Source organism: Triticum dicoccoides, chromosome 6B (assembly GCF_002162155.2).
Source record: "Triticum dicoccoides isolate Atlit2015 ecotype Zavitan chromosome 6B, WEW_v2.0, whole genome shotgun sequence".
NCBI lineage: Eukaryota > Viridiplantae > Streptophyta > Magnoliopsida > Poales > Poaceae > Triticum > Triticum dicoccoides.
The window spans coordinates 249,254,733-249,279,015 of record NC_041391.1 but is presented as its reverse complement, the minus strand read 5'-3'; positions in this window follow the sequence as shown (position 1 = coordinate 249,279,015).

Here is a 24,283-nt window from a genome sequence, read left to right as displayed (position 1 = left end):
TCTTATGTACTCGAAAGTTTACTCGTACAAGAACTAATTTTAGTAAGAAGTACCTCCGATTGAAGACCATTTACCAGTCTGTACCCTAGGTAATTAAAGTTCGTCCTTGGATCATATTGGCTGTGATCTCAATCATTTGGATGCATAAACATACTGAACATGTGTATATCTGAATCTTTTTTTGAATTATGTATGAATATTGTCGTGTGATCTATCAATCATTTGGATGCATAGATATGTTGAGCTTGTGTATATATGAATCTTTTGAGTTGTTGATAGTGAATGTTGGCTATGAATACAAACATTTCCTGTGAGCCTGAGTTTGATACGAATGTTTACCTTTTCTGTTGTATTTGTGTGTGAACTTGTTAGTGTGCCTACTGTGGGGTATGTGACATGTGGGTGTCAACGGCACACCTTCTTTCCGAGAAGAATTGCACCTGCTTTGTTAGGGCAGCAACGGTGCATCAGCTCTTTTTAATCTTTTTATTACTCTGTCTTCCCCTCTCCCCCGCTCAACCCCTACCGTAATGTTTTCGGCCTCAAAACAAACATAGTACTGCTTTGTTTTGGGGGCTTGATGAAAAATCGAGTGCTGGTTTCTGTAAGTTGGCCCGCCCAATAGATGGGCTGCTGGTCCACCATGACGGACTGGGAGGCTAAAAATACAAGTTGTATGGTGCAGAGGAAAGTAAAAAAACGCTATCAAGAGCCATCCACTGAAGAAAAAAATCGCTCCTGATGTGCTTCTTCAGTCGTGCCGCCGGCCCCCTCTTTAATCCAGTTCACTCGGGGATCTGGTATCATTTTTTTCAGAGGGCGAACAAGTATCAGCTAGGCCTAGGTTTTGTATTTTAACATGCGTAGCCCACGACATATGGAGACAATGGTTTCAACTTATTTTTTGAGGTCCATACCGGCCTATGGGCTTTTTCTTAAAGATCGGCAGCCCAATGTATTTTTTAATAAAACGTAGGTCTCTGTTCTATTTATCTATATATAAGAATAATAATGTTGTGTCCAACTTATGATTCCCCTTCTAACCACATTATATATATTTATATTATTACTATTATCGTATATTTTGTAGAGACTTATATATACATTATAAAAACATCCCATGTGTTATTAACTTATAAAAGTAAATGTTTAACGGAAGTTGGCAAGGAAAATCCTGGTTGTTTTTGACTCACAGGCAAGGAAAATCATGGTGATTGCGTACAAAAGCTTGCGAAGATTTTAAGGACCAATTTAATAATAATGCACTCATTTTTATTTTGAGCAATAACTCGCTAATTTGTTAATTATATATATAAAAAATGTGCCTCTCCGGTTTATTCTTTGATATTAATTGCTCCTTCTAACATAACATTATATATATAACGAGCCCACCTAATACGTGTATTTCAAGGAAGTGCAAATGGGCTGGGATTTCTTAGAAAATATAAATGGGCCTGATTGACGCGAAATTATTTGTTCACCCAGCCCAGCAAATGGACTGTACATTCTAGAAAACATGGGTTAAATACATGCCACATTTTTGCATGCTGACATGTGGGCCAATAGGTCAAAGCCTACGCAGGGCGTTGTCAACTTGGTCAACAAATGATTGTGTCATCCACAGCCATTGGATTTATATCCAATGGCCGGCATGCACCTTCAATCTCTCGTCTTCTTCCTCCAGCGTCGCCGGGACCGCCTAGTCCGGCCTTCGGCGGCTAGCGGCTCTACTTAGCACGCATCGCTGCGAAGCGCTACCCCATCGCCGGCAGGCTATCCCTCCATCCCTCGACACCTCCTGTTATTCTCCACAGACTGCAGGCCCCCGCTGCAACAAAACCAGTCATAACCCTTCTCCTCCTCTCAATCTGCGACTCCACTGTCGCGTCTTCCCATCTCCGAGTCGTTCCCGTCCGGGGCCTCGTCATCGTCCACCGCCTTGCTGCGCTCGGTGCGGCGTGGTCAACAAACGAGAGTCATCGGAAGAGGACTACATGTGGAGAGCCTGACGGCTGGGACCCACGAGGTCCATGGTCGCACGCAAGGAAAGTTCCTCCTTATTAAGCTGAAAAAAAATGTTTCCTCCACCTGATAGCTGGGACCCATCGGCTGTATCTTCGCACAAAAGGAAGTGTCTCCTTGTTTTGCGAAAAAATTTATTCATCCCGTTGACAGCTGGGACCCGTCAAATTTGGTGGCTGACTTGTGGGCCTACTAAGCGGACGTGTATGCATGGCTTTTGTCAACTTAATCAACAAATGATTCTAGCAGCTGGACTGTTGGATGTTAATCCAACAGTCGTGCTCCTTCTTCAACCTTTTTTCTTGCTTTTGTCTCCCGTGGGCGGCACCGCGGCTGTGCTGCCGCGCACCCAAACGGTGAAGTTTCCCACTCCTCTCCATCTGCGACTCCACTGCCCCGTCTTCCCCATCTCCGGGTCATTCCAGTCTGGGTGCGCTCAGCACGGTGTGGTCAACGTCGTCGTGAGAGTCATTGGAAGATGACTCTACGTGAGAGGCTGATAGTGGGGACGCACCACGCCCATGGACGCATGCATGCAACAGAATGCGGCGTGGTCAACGTGGTCAAGCAACGACTTCCATCGGAAGTATACTGTACGTGGAGAGTCTGATAGCTGGGTCCACGGCCGCAGCAAGTAAGTGCCTCCTTATTACACGGAAAATAATGATTCCTCCAACTGACACAGGAACACACTAGACGGGCCACCGTATTTTGTGAAAAAAACGTTTGCCCGCTGACTACTAGGACCCACCTGACGGGCCACCGTATTTCGTAAAAAAACGTTCCCCCCGCTGTCAGCTCGGACCCACCGGAAGTGCCTCCTTATTAAGCAGAAAAAATGAATACTCCCCCTGCTAGCTGGGACCCACCTTGGTGGGAAGCTGACTTGTGGGCCCACTAAGTTGACAGGGACGGAGGGCTTGTCAACTTAGTCAATATGAACGATTCTAGCTGCAGTGACCGTACGATGTCCATCCAATGACCATCATGCTTCTTCAACCTCTGGTCTTCTTGCTCCAGCCGCCCAAAGCAGCGCCGATCGTGCCGCCCGCTCCTGCCTCCCGTGGCCGGTTGTGATGCCACGGAGGCCTCACCGCCCCCTACTACTCCCGCCGCTGGCCAGGCCATCCCTCCACTCACCCACACCCCCTATTATTCTGCGGCGACGGCAGCCTCACACCGCAACCGAACGAGTGAACCCTCATACTCCTCTATGCGTGGGTATCCACTGTCCTGTCTTCCCCGGCTCCGTGTTATCCCCTTCCTAGGCCTCGCCGTCATCCACCGCCGTGGTGCTCTCAGCGCGGCGTGGTCAATGTGGTCAACGACCGACTTCCATCGGAAGAGTACTGTATGTGGAGAGGCTGATAGCTGGGTCCACGACAGCCGCAAGGAAGTGCCTCCTTATTACGCACAAAATAATTATTCCTCCACCTGACAGCTGGGACCCACTGGACGGGCCACCGTATTTCATGAAAAAAATGTTTCCCCCTGACTACTGTCACCCACCAGCTACAACTTCGCACGCAAGGAAGTGTGTCCGGGCAAAAAAAAACAATTCACCCCCTGACTGTCGGGACCCACCAGCTACACCTTCGCACGCAAGGAAGTGCGTCCGGGCAAAAAACGATTCGCCCCGTTGACTGTTGGGACCCACCAGCTACATCTTCGCATGCAAGAAAGTGCGTCCGAAAAAAGCGATTCACCCCCCTTACTGCTGGGACCTACCAGCTACATCTTCGCACGCAAGGAAGTGCCTGACAGTCGGGACCCACCTGGTCGAAGCGTATGTAGCGTTGTCATTTTGGTCACGAACGTGTACGTACATACTGGTGGATGTAGAGGCGCGCACGTGTCGTAGTAGAGGCATGCACGTGTCGTAGTAGAGGCGGGCATGTAGCATGTACACGTACGTACAACGGCCAGGGTGCAAGAAAGAAAATACGGCCACATACGTACATGCAGGCGGGGTGACGAATGCCTACTCGTGCATACGTACAGGTAGGGCTCGTGTACATGGCTGGGTCAGAACGGAGAAATAGCGTCGTCATCGTGTTCATGGGGAGGCAATAGAATGCGTCGTGTTCATGGGAAGGCAACGGAATGCCTCGTGTTCATCGGGAGGCAACGGAACGCGTGGGAGCCAGCTGGCTGGGTCGGAATGGAATGCGTCGTCATGTTCATCGGGAAGGCTTGGACGGAACAGGTGATGGAAACGAGGTCTGGCATACCGCAGAATGGAGGAAACAACCTTGTGTTCAACCGGCCACATTCGAAACGGGATCATGTTCATCGGGAGGGGTCTGGCGTACCGCAAAACGGAGGAAACGGACCTCCTACAGTCGAAACAGGGGTCCTGTTGATCGGGAGGGGTTTGGCATACCACAAAACGGACGAAACGGACTTGTGTTGGAGCGCTACGGTCGAACGGGGGTCCTATTGGTCGAGAGGGGTGTGGCGTACCGCAAAACAGACGAAACGGACTTGTGTTGGAGCGGTACGGTCGAAATGGCGGGTCCTGTTCATCGGGAGGGGTGTGGCATACCGCAAAACAGGACTCCACGGGATACTGTTCATCTCACGTCGACCTCCTCCAGCCTCCACGGGCTACCGTCGACCTCCTCCAGCCTCCACGGGCTCCTGTTCATCCAGCCTCCACCATGCGCTACTCCATCGGCTACTGTTCAACCACCCCTCCACGGGCACCCTTCCATCGTCTACTGTTCATCCAGCCCTCCACGGGGTCGTCCTGTTCATCCAGCCCTCCACACCATGGGGTCCTGTTCATCCAGAGGCAATGCCATCGCTCACTGTTCATCCAAAATGACAATCATGAAACTTGATACCAAATGGTATTTGATATATAGAAATTGTCAAAGGATATGTTGAGTGGATTCATGCTTCCTTGTATTCAACGACCAAATAGTAGAAACTTGGTGATGTAGAGATTGCTCGAGATGTGAGTGACTTGCAATCTCATAGATTTGGGCTCATCCAAGTACCTACAAGGGTTAGATAACATGCAAGGGTACAAGTATAGATCCAAGATATATGATCATCAATATAAGAGAAATATCAAGGATTAGTCAAAATGCTCATGCCTTGCATGTATCCAAATGGAGTTTCTACTCCAAGTTTGATGCATCAATGATGTTCAATTCACCTCTCAAATGGCAAAATACTTTCTCATCAGGCGGTTTGGTCAATATATCCGTCAATTGCTTATCGGTTCGAACATGCTTAAGATTGATGTCTCCTTTAGCAACATGATCTCGAATGAAATGATGACGAACTTCAATATGCTTAGTTCGAGAATGTTGCACGGGATTGTGAGCAATCTTAATAGAACTTTCATTATCACAAAGCAATGGAACATGTTTCACATATATCCCATAATCCTTAAGGGTTTGGGTCATCCAAAGTAATTGAGCACAACATGATCCAGCGGCAGTGTATTCCGCTTCGGCAATGGATAAGGATACTGAGTTTTGTTTCCTGGAGGACCAAGACACAAGAGATCTACCAATAAATTGACATGTACCCAAAGTGGACTATCTATCAACCTTGTCACCGGCATAGTCCGAATCGGAGTAGCCAACAAGATCAAAAGAACACCTCTTAGGATACCAAATGCCAAAATTGAAGGAAATATGCCCTAGAGGCAATAATAAAGTTGTTATTTATATTTCCTTATATCATGATAAATGTTTATTATCCATGATAGAATTGTATTAACCGGAAACTTGATACATGTGTGAATACATAGACAAAACAAAGTGTCTCTAGTATGCCTCTACTTGATTAGCTCGTTAATCAAAGATGGTTAAGTTTCCTAACCATAGACATGTGTTCTCATTTGATGAACGGGATCACATCATTAGGAGAATGATGTGATGGAAAACACCCATCCATTACCTTAGCATAATGATCGTTAAGTTTTACTGCTATTGCTTTCTTCATCACTTATACATATTCCTTTGACTATGAGATTATGAAACTCCCGAATACCGGAGGAACACCTTGTGTGCTATCAAACGTCACAACGTAACTGGGTGATTACAAAGATGCTCTACATGTGTCTTTGAACGTGTTTTTTGGGTTGGCATAGATCGGGATTAGGATTTGTCACTCCAAGTATCGGAGAGGTATCTCTGGACCCTCTTGGTAATGCACATCATGATAAGCCTTGCAAGCAATGTGACTAATGAGTTAGTTGCGGGATGATGCATTACGGAACGAGTAAAGAGACTTGTCGGTAACAAGATTGAACTAGGTATGAAGATACCGACGATCCAATCTCGGGCAGGTAACATATCGATGACAAAGGGAATAACGTATGTTGTCATTGTAGTTTGACCAATAAAGATCTTTGTAGAATATGTAGGAACCAATATGAGCATCCAGGTTCCTCTGTTGGTTATTGATCGGAGATGTGTCTCGGTCATGTCTACATAGTTCTCGAACCCGTAGGGTCCGCACGCTTAACGTTTGATGACGATTTGTATTATGAGTTATGTGTTTTGGTGACCGACAATTGTCTGGAGTCTCGGATGAGATCACAGACATGACGAGGAGTCACGAAATGGTCGAGAGGTAAAGATTGATATATTGGACAATAGTACTCGGACAGCGGAATGGTTTCGAAGTATTTCGGATATTTATCGGAGTACCGAGGGGTTACCGGAACCCCCTGGGGAAAGTAATGGGCCTCATGGGCCATAAGGGAGAGAGAGGTCAGCCAATAAGGGGGTGGTGTGTGCCCCCCCATGGGGAGTCCCCCCCCCCCTTGCGGACGCGCCTAGGCCGGCCTCCTCCCTCTCCCTCCTTTATATACAAGGGCAGGGGGCACCCCAAAGCACATCAATTGTTTCTTAGCCGTGTGCGGTCCCCCCTCCACCGTTTACTCCTCCGGTCATATTGTCGTAGTGCTTAGGCGAAGCCTTGCGCGGATCACATCACCATCACAACACCGTCGTGCTGACGAAACTCTCCCTGGACACTTTTCTGGATCAAGAGTTCGAGGGACGTCATCAAGCTGAACGTGTGCTGAACTCGGAGGTGCCGTACGTTCGGCACTTGATCGGTTGCATCGCAAAGAATTTCAGAGTGAAGTGGAAAATCATTGTAACAAGAAAATAAAGTTTCTACGATCTGAGCACGGAGGAGAATATTTGAGTTATGAGTTTGGTATTCATTTAAAACAATGTGTAATAGTTTCGCAACTTACACCACCTGGAACACCATAGCATAATGGTGTGTCTGAACATCGTAACTGTACTTTATTAGATATGGCGCGATCTATGATCTCTCTTACCGATTTACCACTATCGTTTTGGGGTTATGCATTAGGGACGGTTGCATTCACATTAAATAGGGCACCATCTAAGTCCGTTGAGACGACACCATATGAGTTGTGGTTTGGCAAGAAACCTAAGCAGTCATTTCTTAAAGTTTGGGGTTGCGATGCTTATGTGAAAAAGCTTCAGCCTGATAAGCTCGAACCCAAATCAGAGAAGTGCATCTTCATAGGATACCCAAAAGAAACTGTTGGGTACACCTTCTATCACAAATCCGAAGGCAAGACATTTGTTGCTAAGAATGGATCCTTTCTAGAGAAGGAGTTTCTCTCCAAAGAAGTGAGTGGGAGGAAACTAGAACTTGATGAGGTAGTTGTACCTTCTCTCAAATTGGAAAGGAGTTCATCACAAAAATCAGTTCCAGTGATGCCTACACTAGTTAGTGAGGAAGTTAATGATGATGATCATGAAACTTCGGATCAAGTTACTACTGAACCTCGTAGGTCAACAAGAGTACGTTCCGCACCAGAGTGGTACGGGAATCCTATTCCGGAAATCATGTTACTGGACCATGACGAATCTATGAACTATGAGGAAGCGATGATGAGCCCAGATTCCGCAAAATGGCCTGAGGCCATGAAGTTTGAGATGGGATCCATGTATGAGAACAAAGTATGGGCTTTGGTTGACTTGCCCGATGATCGACAAGCCATAGAAAATAAATGGATCTTCAAGAAGAAGACTGACCCTGATGGTAATGTTACTGTCTAGAAAGCTCGAATTGTTGTGAAAAGTTTTTGACAAGTTCAAGGAGTTGACTATGATGAGACCTTCTCACCCGTAACGATGCTTAAGTCTGTCTGAATCATGTTAGCCATTTCCGCATTTTATGATTATGAAATTTGGCAAATGGATGTCAAAACTACATTCCTTAATGGATTTGTTAAAGAAGAGTTGTATATGATGCAACCAGAAGGTTTTGTCGATCCTAAAGGTGCTACCAATGTGTGCAAGCTCCAGCGGTCCATTTATGGACAGGTGCAAGCCTCTCAGAGTTGGAATATACGCTTTGATAGTGTGATCAAAGCATATGATTTTATACAGACTTTTGGATAAGCCTGTATTTACAAGAAAGTGAGTGGGACCTCTGTAGCATTTCTAATATTATATGTGGATGACATATTGTTGATTGGAAATGATATAGAATTTCTGGATAGCATAAAAGGACACTTGAATAAGAATTTTTCAATGAAATACCTCGGTGAAGCTGCTTATATATTGGGCATCAAGATCTATAGATCAAGATGCTTAGTTGGACTTTCACAAAGCACATACCTTGATAAAGTTTTGGAGAAGTTCAAAATGGATCAGTCAAAGAAAGGGTTCTTACCTGTGTTACAAGGTGTGAAGTTGAGTCAGACTCAATGCCCGACCACTTCAGAAGATAGAGAGAAAATGGAAGTCATTCCTATCATGTATGCAATCATGTGTACCAGCCCTGATGTGTGCCTTGCTATAAGTTTAGCAGGGAGGTACCAAAGTAATCATGGAGTGGATCACTGGACAGCAGTCAAGAACATCCTGAAATACTTGAAAAGGACTAAGGGTATGTTTCTCGTTTATGGAGGTGACAAAGAGCTCGTCATAAATGGTTACGTCGATGCTAGCTTTGACACTGATCCGGATGACTCTAAATCGCAAGCCGGATACCTATTTATATTGAATGGTGGAGCTGTCAGTTGGTGCAGTTCCAACCAGAGCATCGTGGCGGGATCTACTTGTGAAGCGGAGTACATAGCTGCTTTGGAAGCAGCCAATGAAGGAGTCTTGATGAAGGAGCTCATATTCGATCTAGGTGTAATACTTAGTGCATCGGGTCCAATGAAAATCTTTTGTGACAATTCTAGAGCAATTGCCTTAGCGAAGGAATCCATATTTCAATAGAGAACCAAACACATCAAGAGATGCTTCAACTCCATTCATGATCAAGTCAAGGAGGGAGACATGGAGATTTGCAAATTAGATACGGATCTGAATGTTGCAGACCCATTGAATAAGCCTCTTTCATGAGCAAAACATGATCAACACCAAGACTCCATGAGTGTTAGAATCAATACAATGTAATCTAGATTATTGACTCTGATGCAAGTGGGAGACTGAAGGAAATATGCCCTAGAGATAATAATAAAGTAGTTATTTATATCTCCTTATATCATGATAAATGTTTATTATTCATGCTAGAATTGTATTAACCGGAACCTTGATACATGTTTGAATACATAGACAAAACAAAGTCTCCCTAGTATGCCTCTACTTGACTAGCTCGTTAATCAAAGATGGTTAAGTTTCCTAAAAATAGACATGTGTTGCCATTTGATGAATGGGATCACATCATTAGGAGGAGGATGTGATGGACAAGACCCATCCATTAGCTTAGCATAATGATCGTTAAGTTTTATTGCTATTGCTTTCTTCATGACTTATACATATTCCTTTGACTATGAGATTATGCAACTCCAGAATACCGGAGGAACACCTTGTGTGCTATCAAAAGTCACAACTTAACTGGGTGATTATAAAGATGCTCTACAGGTGTCTCCAAAGGTGTTTGTTGGGTTGGCATAGATCGAGATTAGGATTTGTCACTCCGAGTATCGGAGAGGTATCTCTGGGCCCTCTCGGTAATGCACATCATGATAAGCCTTGCAAGCAATGTGACTAATGAGTTAGTCGCGGGATGATGCATTATGGAATGAGTAAAGAGACTTGCCGCTAACGAGATTGAACTAGGTATGAAGATACCGACGATCGAATCTCGGGCATGTAACATACAGATGACAAAGGAAAAAACCTATGATGTCATTGCGGTTTGACCGATAAAGATCTTCGTAGAATATGTAGGAACGAATATGAGCATCCTGGTTCCGATATTCGTTATTGACCGGAGATGTGTCTCGGTCATGTCTACATAGTTCTCGAACCCGTAGGGTCCGTGCTACGTCTCGAGCTTGCGTTGGTTTTCCCCGAAGAGGAGAGGATGATGTAGCATAGTAGCGTAAGTATGTCCCTCAGTTTTTGAGAACCAAGGTATCAATCCAGTAGGAGGTCACGCTCAAGTCCCTCGTACCTGCACAAAACGATAGCTACTCGCAACCAACGCGATTAGGGGTTGTCAATCCCTTCACGGTCACTTACGAGAGTGAGATCTGATAGAGATAATATTTTTGGTATTTTTGGTATAAAGATGCAAAGTAGAAAGTAAAGGCAAAGCAAGTAAATAAAGTGATGGAGATTGATATGATGAGAATAGACCCGGGGGCCATAGGTTTCACTAGTGGCTTCTCTCAAGAGCATAAGTATTCTACGGTGGGTGAACAAATTACTGTTGAGCAATTGATAGAATTGAGCATCGTTATGAGGTTATCTAGGTATGATCATGTATATAGGCATCACGTCCGAGACAAGTAGACCGAAACGATTCTGCATCTACTACTATTACTCCACTCATCGACCGCTATCCAGCATGCATCTAGAGTATTAAGTTAAAAACAGAGTAACGCCTTAAGGAAGATGACATGATGTAGAGGAATAAATTCATGCAATATGATAAATACCCCATCTTGTTATCCTCGATGGCAACAATACAATATGTGCCTTGCAACCCTTTCTGTCACTGGGTAAGGACACCGCAAGATTGAACCCAAAGCCATGCACTTCTCCCATTGCAAGAACTACCAATCTAGTTGGCCAAACCAATCGGATAATTCGAAGAGACTTGCAAAGATAACTCAATCATACATAAAAGAATTCAGAGAAGATTCAAATATTATTCATAGATAAGTTGGATCATAAACCCACAATTCATCGGTCTCAACAAACACACCGCAAAAAGAAGATTACATCGAATAGATCTCCACGAGAGAGGGGGAGAACATTGTATTGAGATCCAAAAAGAGAGAAGAAGTCATCTAGCTACTAGCTATGGACCCGAAGGTCTGAAGTAAACTACTCACACTTCATTAGAGGGGCTATGGTGTTGATGTAGAAGCCCTCCGTGGTAGATGCCCTCTCCGGCGGAGCTCCAGAACAGGCCCCAAGATGGGATCTCGTGGATACAAGAAGTTGCAGCGGTGGAATTAGGTTTTTGGCTCCGTCTCTGGTCTATTGGGGGTACGTAGGTATATATAGGAGGAAGGAGTACGTCGGTGGAGCGTCAGGGGGGGCCACAAGGAAGGGGGCGCGCCTAGGGGGGGCGCGCCCTCCACCCTCGTGACCGCCTCTGGCGCTTCTTGGACTAGGGTCCAAGTCTCCTGGATCACGTTCAGTGAGAAGATCACGTTCCCGAAGGTTTCATTCCGTTTGGACTCCGTTTGATATTCTGTTTCTTCAAAATACTGAAGAAGGCAAAAAACAGCAATTCTGGGTTGGGCCTCCGGTTAATAGGTTAGTCCCAAAAATAATATAAAAGTGGAAAATAAAGCCTATTATATTCCAAAACAATAAATAAAGTAGCATGGAGCAATCAAAAATTATAGATACGTTGGAGACGTATCAGGCATCCCCAAGCTTAATTCCTGCTTGTCCTCGAGTAGGTAAATGATAAAAAGAGAATTTTTGATGCGGAGTGATACTTCGGCATAATTTCAATGTAAATCTTCTTAATCATGGTATGAATATTCAGATCCGAAAGATTCAAGACAAAAGTTCATATTGACATAGAAATAATAATACTTCAAGCATACTAATCAAAGTAATCATGTCTTCTCAAAATAGCATGGCAAAAGAAAGTTCATCCCTACAAAATCATATAGTTAGGCTATGCTTCATTTTCGTCACACAAAGATGTTCCCAACTTCTATACCCCCGATGACAAGCCAAGCAATTGTTTCATACTTAAATAATCTCAAACTTTTTCAACCTTCACGCAATACATGAGCGTGAGCCATGGATATAGCACTATGGGTGGAATAGAATATGATGATGGGGATTGTGTGGAGAAGACAAAAAAGGAGAAAGTCTCACATCGACGAGGCTAATCAGTGAGCTATGGAGATGCCCATAGATTGATGTTAATGCAAGGAGTAGGGATTGCCATGCAACGGATGCACTAGATCTATGAATGCTCAACAAAAGAAAACTAGTGGGTGTGCATCCACCTTGCTTGCTCATGAAGACCTAGGGCATTTTGAGGAAGCCCATCGTAGGAATATACAAGCCAAGTTCTATAATGAAAAATTCCCACTAGTATGAACAAGACAACTTATGAGACTCACTATATGAAAAACATGGTGCTACTTTGAAGCACAATATATGAGACTCACTACATGAAGAACAAGGTGCTACTTTGAAGCACAAGTGTGGAAAAAGAGATAGTAGCATTGCCCTTTTTATATTATTTTTTTGGGCCTTTATTTTTTTCTTTTTGGCCTTTCTCTTTTTTGGGGCAATGCTCTAATAATGATGATCATCACACTTCTATTGATTACAACATAAGGATTACAACTCGATACTAGAACAAGATATGACTCTATATAAATGCCTCCGGCGGTGTACCGGGATGGTGCAATGAATCAAGAGTGACATGTATGAAAAATAATGCATGGTGGCTTTGCCACAAATACGATGTCAACTACATGATCATGCAATGGCAATATGACAAAAGTAAAGTATGTCATGATGATGATGAACGGAACGGTGGAAAGTTTCATGGCAATATATCTCGGAATGGCTATGGAAATGTCATAATAGGTAGGTATGGTGGCTGTTTTGAGGAAGATATAGGGAGGTTTATGTGTGAAAGAGCGTATCATATCACGGGGTTTGGATGCACCGGCGAAGTTTGCACCAACTCTCAAAGTGAGAAAGGGCAATGCACGGTACCGAAGAGGCTAGCAAAGGCGGAAAGGTAAAAGTGCGTATAATCCATGGACTCAACATTAGTCAAAAGAACTCATATACTTATTGCAAAAATTTAGAAGTCATCAAAAATCAAGTACTACGCGCATGCTCCTAGGGGGATAGATTGGTAGGAAAAGACCATCGCGCGTCCCCGACCGCCACTCATAAGGATGCACAAGCCAGGTACACTTCATGTTTCAAATTTGTTACACAACTTTAACCATACGTGCATGCTACGGGATTTGCTAACTTCAACACAAGAATTTCTCAAATTCACAACTATTCAACTAGCATGACTTTGATATTATCACCTCCATATCTCAAAACAATTATCAAGCATCAAACTTATCTTAGTATTCAACACACTCAAAAGAAAGTTTCACATATCTTGAATACCAAGTATATTAACATTAAGCAAATTACCATGCTATTAACGACTCTCAAAATAATCTAAGTGAAGCATGAGAGATCAAGTTTATTTAAAACAAATCTACCACCGTGCTCTAAAATATCTAAGTGAAGCACTAGAGCAAAAATTATCACGCTCAAAAGGATATAAGTGAAGCACTATGAGCAAAGCTATCAAGCTCAAAATATATAAGTGAAGCACATAGAGTATTCTAACAAATTTCAATTCATGTATGGCTCTATCAAAAGGTTTGTACAGCAAGGATGATTGTGGTAAACTAACAAGCAAAGACACAAATAATACAAGACGCTCCAAGAAAAACACATATCATGTTGGTGAATAAAAATATAGCTCCAAGTAAATTACCGATGGAAGCAGACGAAAGAGGGGATGCCTTCCGGGGCATCCCCAAGCTTTGACTTTTTGGTGTCCTTTGATTATCTTGGGGGTGCCATGGGCATCCCCAAGCTTAGGCTCTTGCCACTCCTTGTTCCATAATCCATCAAAAGAATTCACCCAAAACTTGAAAACTTCACAACACAAAACTCAATAGAAATCTCGTGAGCTCCGTTAGAGAAAGAAAACAAAAGACTACTTTAAGGTACTTTAATGAACTCATTCTTTATTTATATTGGTGTTAAACCTACTGTATTCCAACTTCTCTATGGATCATAAACTATTTTACTAGCCATAGATTCATCAAAATAAGCAAACAACAGACGCAAAACAGAATCTGTCAAAAACAGAACAGTCTGTAGTAATCTGTAACTAACGCAAACTTCTGGAACTCTAAAACTTCTACCAAAATAGGAAGTCCTGGACAATTTGATTATTGATCAGCAGCAAAAAGAATTAACGCAAAATCACGTTTCTGTGATTTATCATAACGAAATTCGTGCACGCAAAGTTTCCGTTTTTCAGCAGAATCAAATCAACTATCATCGTAGGTTATCCTATAGGTTCTACTTGGCACAAACACTAATTAAAACATAAAACCACATCCAAACAGAAGGTAGATGGATTATTTATTCCTAAACAGAAACAAAAACAAAAAACACAAAATAAAATTGGGTTGCCTCCCAACAAGCGCTATCGTTTAACGCCCCTAGCTAGGCATAAAAGTAAGGATAGATCTAGGTATTGCCATCTTTGGTAGGCAATTCTTCAATGAGGCATCTACCTCCTTTAGAATTTTCTTTCTTTCTAGTAATTATCAAACTTTTAGGCATAAGATCGAAAAATTCATTCGTAGCAAATGGTTCCTTAATGATAGTAAAAAGATCGGGATGAATACTTACAGATTTAAGATCCGCATTTTCCTTACTAGATGATTCACCCTTATTTTTAGGAAGATACATAAGCTTGGCCTTTTTAGTGGGAGGACTAGGAGTATTCTTTACGGAAGAAAAAGCGGTTCCCAAGTTGGTAATGATACCCTCAAGTTTATCGATTCGAGTAGAGTCTAGATTTATTTTTTCATTAACCATGGGTTCCTTCTCCTTAATATTTTTCAAAGTCATTCCTACCTTAGATCCATATTGAGTAATTTGATTATGAATCTTTTTATCTAGATTTTCAATGGATTCAATGGTAGCAACTTTGTTTTCAATAATTTCAAGCCTTTGCATAACATGCTCCAAAGTTAACATAATTCCATTAACCAAAAGAGGAGGTGAGCCAAATAAATCTATTAAAGCATTATAGGAATCAAAAGTATGGCTACCCAAGAAATTCCCTCCGGTAATGGTATCAAGGATATATCTATACCAAGGATTAGCACCTACATAAAAATTGCGAAGAAGAACTGAAGTAGATTGCTTCCTGGTAGATCTATTTTGAGCATTGCAAATTCTATACCAAGCATCTTTTAGATTTTCTCCCTCCCTTTGTTTAAAATTTAGCACTTCATTCTCGGGAGATAACGGAGAAGATATAAGACTAGTCATGATGACAAGCAAGCAAACTAACACACGAGCAACCAAAAGGACGAGGAAAAGGCAACGGAAAGAGAGGAGGTGATTGGGAAAGAGAGGGCGAATAAAACGGCAAGGGTGAAGTGGGGGAGAGGAAAACGAGAGGCAAATGGCAAATAATGTAATGCGAGAGATAGGGATTGTGATGGGTACTTGGTATGTTGACTTTTGCGTAAGCCTCCCCAGCAACGGCGCCAGAAATCCTTCTTGCTACATCTCGAGCTTGCGTTGGTTTTCCCCGAAGAGGAGAGGATGATGCAGCACAGTAGCGTAAGTATTTCCCTTAGTTTTTGAGAACCAAGGTATCAATCCAGTAGGAGGTCACGCGCAAGTCCTTCGTACCTGCACAAAACGATAGCTACTCGCAACCAAAGCGATTAGGGGTTGTCAATCCCTTCACGGTCACTTATGAGAGTGAGATCTGATAGAGATAATATTTTTGGTATTTTTGGTATAAAGATGCAAAGTAGAAAGTAAAGGCAAAGCAAGTAAATAAAGTGATGGAGATTGATACGATGAGAATAGACCCGGGGGCCATAGGTTTCACTAGTGGCTTCTCTCAAGAGCATAAGTATTCTACAGTGGGTGAACAAATTACTGTTGAGCAATTGATAGAATTGAGCATAGTTATGAGGTTATCGAGGTATGACCATGTATATAGGCATCACGTCCGAGACAAGTAGACCGAAACGATTCTACATCTACTACTATTACTCCACTCATCGACCGCTATCCAGCATGCATCTAGAGTATTAAGTTAAAAACAGAGTAACGCCTTAAGAAAGATGACATGATGTAGAGGAATAAATTCATGCAATATGATAAATACCCCATCTTGTTATCCTCGATGGCAACAATACAATACGTGCCTTGCAACCCTTTCTGTCACTGGGTAAGGACACCACAAGATTGAACCCAAAGCCATGCACTTCTCCCATTGCAAGAACTACCAATCTAGTTGGCCAAACCAAACGGATAATTTGAAGAGACTTGCAAAGATAACTCAATCATACATAAAAGAATTCAGAGAAGATTCAAATATTATTCATAGATAAGTTGGATCATAAACCCACAATTCATCGGTCTCAACAAACACACCGCAAAAAGAAGATTACATCGAATAGATCTCCAGGAGAGAGGGGGAGAACATTGTATTGAGATCCAAAAAGAGAGAAGAAGCCATCTAGCTACTAGCTATGGACCCAAAGGTCTGAAGTAAACTACTCACACTTCATCGGAGGGGCTATGGTGTTGATGTAGAAGCCCTCCATGGTAGATGCCCTCTCCGGCGGAGCTCCGGAACAGGCCCCAAGATGGGATCTCGTGGATACAGGAAGTTGCGGCGGTGGAATTAGGTTTTTGGCTCAGTCTCTGGTCTATTGGGGGTACGTAGGTATATATAGGAGGAAGGAGTACGTCGGTGGAGCGTCAGGGGGCCCACGAGGTAGGGGGGCGCGCCCAGGGGGGCGCACCCTCCATCCTCGTGAACGCCTCTGGCGCTTCTTGGAGTAGGGTCCAAGTCTCTTGGATCACGTTCAGTGAGAAGATCATGTTCCCGAAGGTTTCATTCCGTTTGGACTCCGTTTGATATTTTGTTTCTTCGAAATACTGAAAAAGTCAAAAAACAACAATTCTGGGCTGGGCCTCCGGTTAATAGGTTAGTCCCAAAAATAATATAAAAGTGGAAAATAAAGCCCATTATATTCCAAAACAATAGATAAAGTAGCATGGAGCAATCAAAAATTATAGATACGTTGGAGACGTATCAGTCCGCACGCTTAACGTTCGATGACGATTCGTATTATGAGTTATGTGTTTTGGTGACCGAAGATTGTTTGGAGTCACGGATAAGATCACGGACATGACGAGGAGTCTCGAAAGTTGAGAGGTAAATATTGATATATAGGACGATAGTATTCGGACACCGGAATGGTTTCGGAGTGTTTCGGATATTTATCAAAGTACCGAGGGGTTACCGGAACCCCCCGGGGAAAGCAATGGGCCTCATGGGCCATAGGGGAGAGAGAGGGCAGCCCACAAGGGGGTGCCCCCCCCATGGGGAGTCCGATTTGGACAAGGTGAGGGGCGCGGCCCCCCTTTCCTTCTCCTTCTCCCTCTGCTTCCCTCTTTCCCCCTCCGTAAGAAGGAAGGGGGCGAATTGGACTTGGAGTCCTAGTAGGACTCCCCCCCTTGGGGGCGCGCCTAGGCCGGCCTCCTCCCTCTCCCTCCTTTATATACGGGGGAAGGGGGCACCCCAAAGCACATCAATTGTTTCTTAGCCGTGTGCGGCGCCGCCCTCCACCGTTTACTCCTCCGGTCATATTGTCGTAGTGCTTAGGCAATGCCCTGCGTGGATCACATCACCATCACCGTCACCACGCCGTCGTGCTCACGATACTCTCCCTCGACACTTTGCTGGATCAAGAGTTTGAGGGACGTCATCAAGCTAAACGTGTGCTGAACTCGAAGGTGTCGTACATTCGGCACTTGATCGGTTGGATCGCGAAGAAGTTCGACTACATCAACCGCGTTAAACTAACGCTTCCGCTTTCGGTCTATGAGGGTACGTGGGCACACTCTCCCCCTCTCGTTGCTATGCATCTCACTATCCTTTTCACAGCCTTAAGATGACATTCTTTAGGGGCAGCTTGATATCATGCACACATGCACACACTTAGCATAATATCGGGATGGGAGGCACATAGATATAACAATGAACCAATCATAGAGCGGTAAACCTTTTGGTCAACCGGTTTGCCTTCCTTAGTCAAGTCAAGATGTCCACAAGTTAGCATGGGTGTTTTCATACCTTTGCTTTCTTGCATATTGAACTTTTTGAATAAGTCCTTGTTATACTTTTTCTGGGAAACAAAGGTACCCTCCTTAGTTTGCTTGATTTGCAAACCAAGAAAGAATTTGAGTTCACTCATCATAGACATCTCACACTTCTTCGACATTAGCCTTCCAAACTTTTCACTAAAATGAGGGTTAGTCGAACTGAATATGATATTGTCCACATAAATTTGGCACACAGATAATTCACCATTAACCCTTTTAGTAAAAAGTGTATAACAATGTTTTCAATCTCAAAGCCCTTTCCAATAAGGAACTTAGTCAAACATTTATACCATGCTCTAGGAGCTTGTTTAAGACCATAAAGATCTTTGTGAAGCTTGTAAACATGATTAGGTTTTCTTGGGATTAACAAAGCCGGGAGGTTGTTTAAGATAGACTTCCTCCTCAATTTTTCCCTTTAGAAAAGCACTTTTGATGTCCATTTGATATAATGTAATGTCATGATGATTGTCAAAAGCAAGTAGGATGCGTATGGACTCAAGTCTAGCAACGGGGGCATATGTCTCACCGTAGTCCATACATTCGACTTGAGTGTAGCCTTGGGCGACGAGACGGGCCTTGTTGCGTACAACTTGTCCATCTTCATCTTGCTTATTCCGAAATACCCATTTGGTTCCAATGACATTTTGGTTGTCATCCGGATTTTCTACCAATTTCCACACTTGATTCCTCTCGAAATTGTGCAGCTCTTCATGCATAGCATTCACCCAATCCGGATCATCAAGAGCTTCTTCAACCTTCATAGGTTCAATACTAGAAATGAATGAGTAATGTTCACAAAAGTTAGCCAAACGAGTTCTAGAGCGAGTTTTTTTGCCGGTTTGAATATCGTCAAAAATTTGTTCGACGGGATGGTCTCTTGAGACTCTTGCTCTAACTCATGAGAGCTTTTGTTTGGGTCGGGGTGGAACATCCTCTTCATTGTCTTGTTCTTCTCTTGTCCTCCTTCATTGTTGTTGGCGTTGTTGTTCTCTTGTGGAGGTGGAGAAGGAGGTCGATGGGGTTCATCTTGTTGTACTTCCTCGTTTCCTTCGTCTTGACATGTTCCACTTGTGGATGCCTCCAAGTCGACTTGTGGTTCACCATGGTGTGAAGTTCAGGCTTCCACTTGAACAGACGAGGTACTCTCCTTCACCTCCGTTGGGCGAATCTTGCCAATAGACAAGTCTTGAATTGCTTTTGAGGGATCTTTATCTCCTACATCAATTGGCAATTGCTCTACTTGCAAGCCGTTAGATTCATCAAACTTCACATCTACCGTCTCTTAAACCTTTCGGGTGAAATTGTTGTAGACACGGTAAGTGTGAGAGTTTGAGCCGTAACCGAGTAGGAAACCTTCATGAGATTTAGGGGCAAATTTTGAACGACAATGCTCATCAAGAATGTAACACTTTGAGCCAAATACTCGAAAGTATCCAACTTGGGGTTTGTTACCGGCGAGAAGCTCGTATGCCATCTTGCCAAGAAGCTTGTAAAGATATAGTCGATTTATTGCATGACAAGCTGTCTCAACCGCTTCCGCCCAAAAATGTCTTGGTGTCTTGTATTCATCAAGCATCGTTCTCTCCATCTCAACAAGTGTCCGGTTCTTCCTCTCAACAACCCCATTTTGTTAAGGTGTGTACGTAGCCAAGAACTCATGTGAAATCCCTTCTTTCTCGAGCAAGGTATCCACATTAGTGTTCTTGAACTCCGTTCCATTGTCGCTAATGTCTACTACACAACGTTCTTATTGTAGACGTTGTTGGGCCTCCAAGTGCAGAGGTTTGTAGGACAATAGCAAATTTTCCTCAAGTCGATGACCTAAGCTTTACCAGTCCGTGGGAGGCGTAGGATGAAGATGGTCTCTCTCAAGCAACCCTGCAACCAAATAACAAAGAGTCTCTTGTGTCCCCAACACACCCAATACAATGGTAAATTGTATAGGTGCACTACTTCGGCGAAGAGATGGTGATACAAGTGCAATATGGATGGTAGATATAGGTTTTTGTAATCTGAAATTATAAAAACAGCAAGGTAACAAGTAATAAAAGTGAGCAGAAACGGTATTGCAATGCTTCAAAACAAGGCCTAGAGTTCATACTTTCACTAGTGCAAGTTCTCTCAACAATGATAACATAATTAGATCATATAATAATCCCTCAACATGCAACAAAGAGTCACTCCAAAGTCACTAATAGTGGAGAACAAACGAAGAGATTATTGTAGGGCTCGAAACCACCTCAAAGTTATTCTTTCCGATCAATCCATTGGGCTATTCCTATAAGTGCCACAAACAGCCCTAGAGTTCGTAGTAAAATAACACCTTAAGACACACATCAACCAAAACCCTAATGTCACCTAGCTACTCCAATGTCACCTCAAGTATCCGCGGGTATGATTATACGATATGCATCACACAATCTCAGATTCATCTATTCAACCAACACAAAGAACTTCAAAGAGTGCCCCAAAGTTTCTACCGGAGAGTCAAGACGAAAACATCTGCCAATCCCTATGCATAGATTCCCAAGGTCACGGAACCCATAAGTTGATCACCAAAACATACATCAAGTCAATCAATAGAATATCCAATTGTCACCACGGGTATCCCACGCAAGACATACATCAAGTGTTCTCAAATCCTTAAAGACTCAAGCCGATAAGATAACTTCAAATGGAAAACTCAATCCATTATAAGAGAGTAGAGGGGGAGAAACATCATAAGATCCAATTATAATAGCAAAGCTCGCGGTACATCAAGATCGTGCCAAATCAAGAACATGAGAGAGAGAGAGACAGAGAGAGAGAGAGAGAGAGAGAGAGAGAGAGAGAGAGAGAGATATCAAACACATAGCTACTGGTACATACCCTCGGCCCCGAGGGTGAACTACTCCCTCCTCGTCATGGAGAGCGTCGGGATGATGAAGATGGCCACCAGTGAGGGATCCCCCCTCCGGCAGGGTGCCGGAATAGGGCCCCGATTGGTTTTTGGTGGCTACAGAGGCTTGCGGCAGCGGAACTCTTGATCTAGGTTACTTTTTGGAGGTTTCTATATTTATAGGAATTTTTGGCGTAGGTCTCACATCAGGGGCGTCTCGGAGTCATTCACGAGATAGGGGGACGCACACAGGGGGGTAGGGCGCGCCCCCACCCTCGTGGGCGGCCCGGGACTCTTCTGGCCCAACTCTTTTACTCCGGGGGCTTCTTTTGGTCCATAAAAAATCATCAAAAATTGGCATGTCAATTGGACTCCGTTTGGTACTCCTTTTCTGTAAAACTCAAAAACAAGGAAAAAACAGAAACTGACACTGGGCTCTAGGTTAATATGTTAGTCCCAAAAATCATATAAAATAGCATATAAATGCATATAAAATATCCTAGATGGATAATATAATAGCATGGATCAATCAAAAAATATTGATACGTTGGAGATGTACCAGTCGTTGTGAACCCTCTTGATCTTCACTTCAACTTGAGTTTGAGCCTTCCTAGCGAAGTTCTTGAAGATCTTTTGGACCTGCGATTTATCATCAAGAAAGAACACCCATGTAAATCTTGAAAAATCATCAACAATGACCAATCCGAATGAGTTACCACCGAGACTCTTGTAGGTGTTGGGACCAAAAAGATCCATATGAAGTAGCTCAAGCGGTCTTCTCGTGGTCATAATGTTTTTCACGGGATGACTTCCTCCAACTTGTTTTCCTGCTTGAAAAGCACTTCAAAATCTATCCTTGTAAAATATAACATCTTTAACACCAAGGATATGATCACCTTAGATAAGCTTATTGAGGGAGTCCTGGATTAGGGGGTATCCGGACAGCCGGACTATATACATCGTCCGGACTATTGGAGCGTGAAGATACAAGACTCAAGACTCCGTCCCGTGTCCGGATGGGACTCTCCTTTGCGTGGAAGACAAGCTTGGCGATCCGGATATTATATTCCCTTCCTTGTAATTGACTCCGTGTAAACCCTAGCCCTCTCTGGTGTCTATATAAACCGGAGAGGTTGGTCCTTAGAAGGCTGATCACAATTACAATCATAATCATCATAGGCTAGCTTCTAGGGTTTAGCCTCTACGATCTCGTGGTAGATCTACTCTTGTACTACTCATATCATCAATATTAATCAAGCAGGAAGTAGGGTATTACCTCCATCAAGAGGGCCCGAACCTGGGTAAACATTGTGTCCCTTGCTTCCTGTTACCATCAGCCTAAGACGCACAGATTGGGACCCCCTACCCGAGATCCGCCGGTTTTGACACCGACATTGGTGCTTTCATTGAGAGTTCCTTTGTGTCGTCGCTGCAAGGCTCGATGGCTCCTTCAATCATCATCAACGACACGGTCCAGGGTGAAACTTTTCTCCCCGGACAAATCTTTGTGTTTGACGGCTTCGCACTGCGGGCTAATTCGCTTGGCCATCTGGAGCAGATCGACAGCTACGCCCCTGGCCACCAGATCAGGTTCGGAAACCTGAACTACACGGCGGACATTCTCGGAGACTTGATCTTCAATGGATTCGGGCCTATGCCAAGGGCACCGGATAGTCACGATGAGCACGGCTTAGACCTGCTGTCGGACAATGCTCCGGATATCACCCCTGCAGTAGCCCCGGACCTAAATCCGGAGCAGGCTGCGTTGCCTAAGGACGGAGGGATGGACCCTGCCCCACAGGCCGCACACTCATCGGTGGTGGAGCCGAGCATAGGCCTCACTTCCAAGGAAGCCTATGACTCTGGACCCCCGGACTCGTATCCTGTTGTAGGTTCCAGTACGCGCACTCCCGAGCCCGCCGAGCCTGGTTGGGCTCCGGTAATGGAGTTTACCATTGCGGATATCTTCCAGCACTCGCCCTTTGGCGACATGCTGAATGTTGGGGAACGTAGTAATTTCAAAAATTTCCTACGCACACGCAAGATCATGGTGATGGCATAGCAACGAGAGGGGAGAGTGATGTCTACTTACCCTCGTAGACCGAAAGCGGAAGCGTTAGAACAACGCGGTTGATGTAGTCGTACGTCTTCACGGTCCGACCGATCCAAGCACCGAACGTACGGGGCCTCCGAGTTCAGCACACGTTCAGCTCGATGACGATCTCCGGTCTCCGATCCAGCAAAGCTCCGAAGATGAGTTCCGTCAGCACGACGGCGTGGTGACGATGATGATGCTCTACCGGCGCAGGGCTTCGCCTAAACTCCGCGACAATATGACCGAGGTGGAATATGGTGGAGGGGGGCACCGCACACGGCTAAGGAACGATCCGTAGATCAACTTGTGTTGTTGTGCCTAGAGGTGCCCCCTGCCCCCGTATATAAAGGAGCAAGGGGGAAGGGGGCGGCCGGCCTAGGAGAGGCGCGCCAAGGGGAGTCCTACTCCCACCGGGAGTAGGACTCCCTCCTTCCTTGTTGGAGTAGGAGAAGGGGGAAAGAGGGGGAGAGGAAGAAGGAAAGGGGGGCCGCACCCCTTGTCCAATTCGGACCAGAGGGGGGCTGCGCGCCTCCTTCCTTTCGGCCTCTCTCCTCTATTCCCGTATGGCCCAATAAGGCCCATATACTCCCCAGCGAATTCCCGTAACTCTCTGGTACTCCAAAAAATACCCGAATCACTCGGAACCTTTCCGAACTCCGAATATAGTCGTCCAATATATCGATCTTTACGTCTTGACCATTTAGAGACTCCTCGTCATGTCCCCGATCTCATCCGGGACTCCAAACTCCTTCGGTACATCAAAACTCATAAACTCATAATATAACTGTCATCGAAACCTTAAGCGTGCGGACCCTACGGGTTCGAGAACTATGTAGACATGACCTAGAACTATTCTTGGTCAATAACCAATAG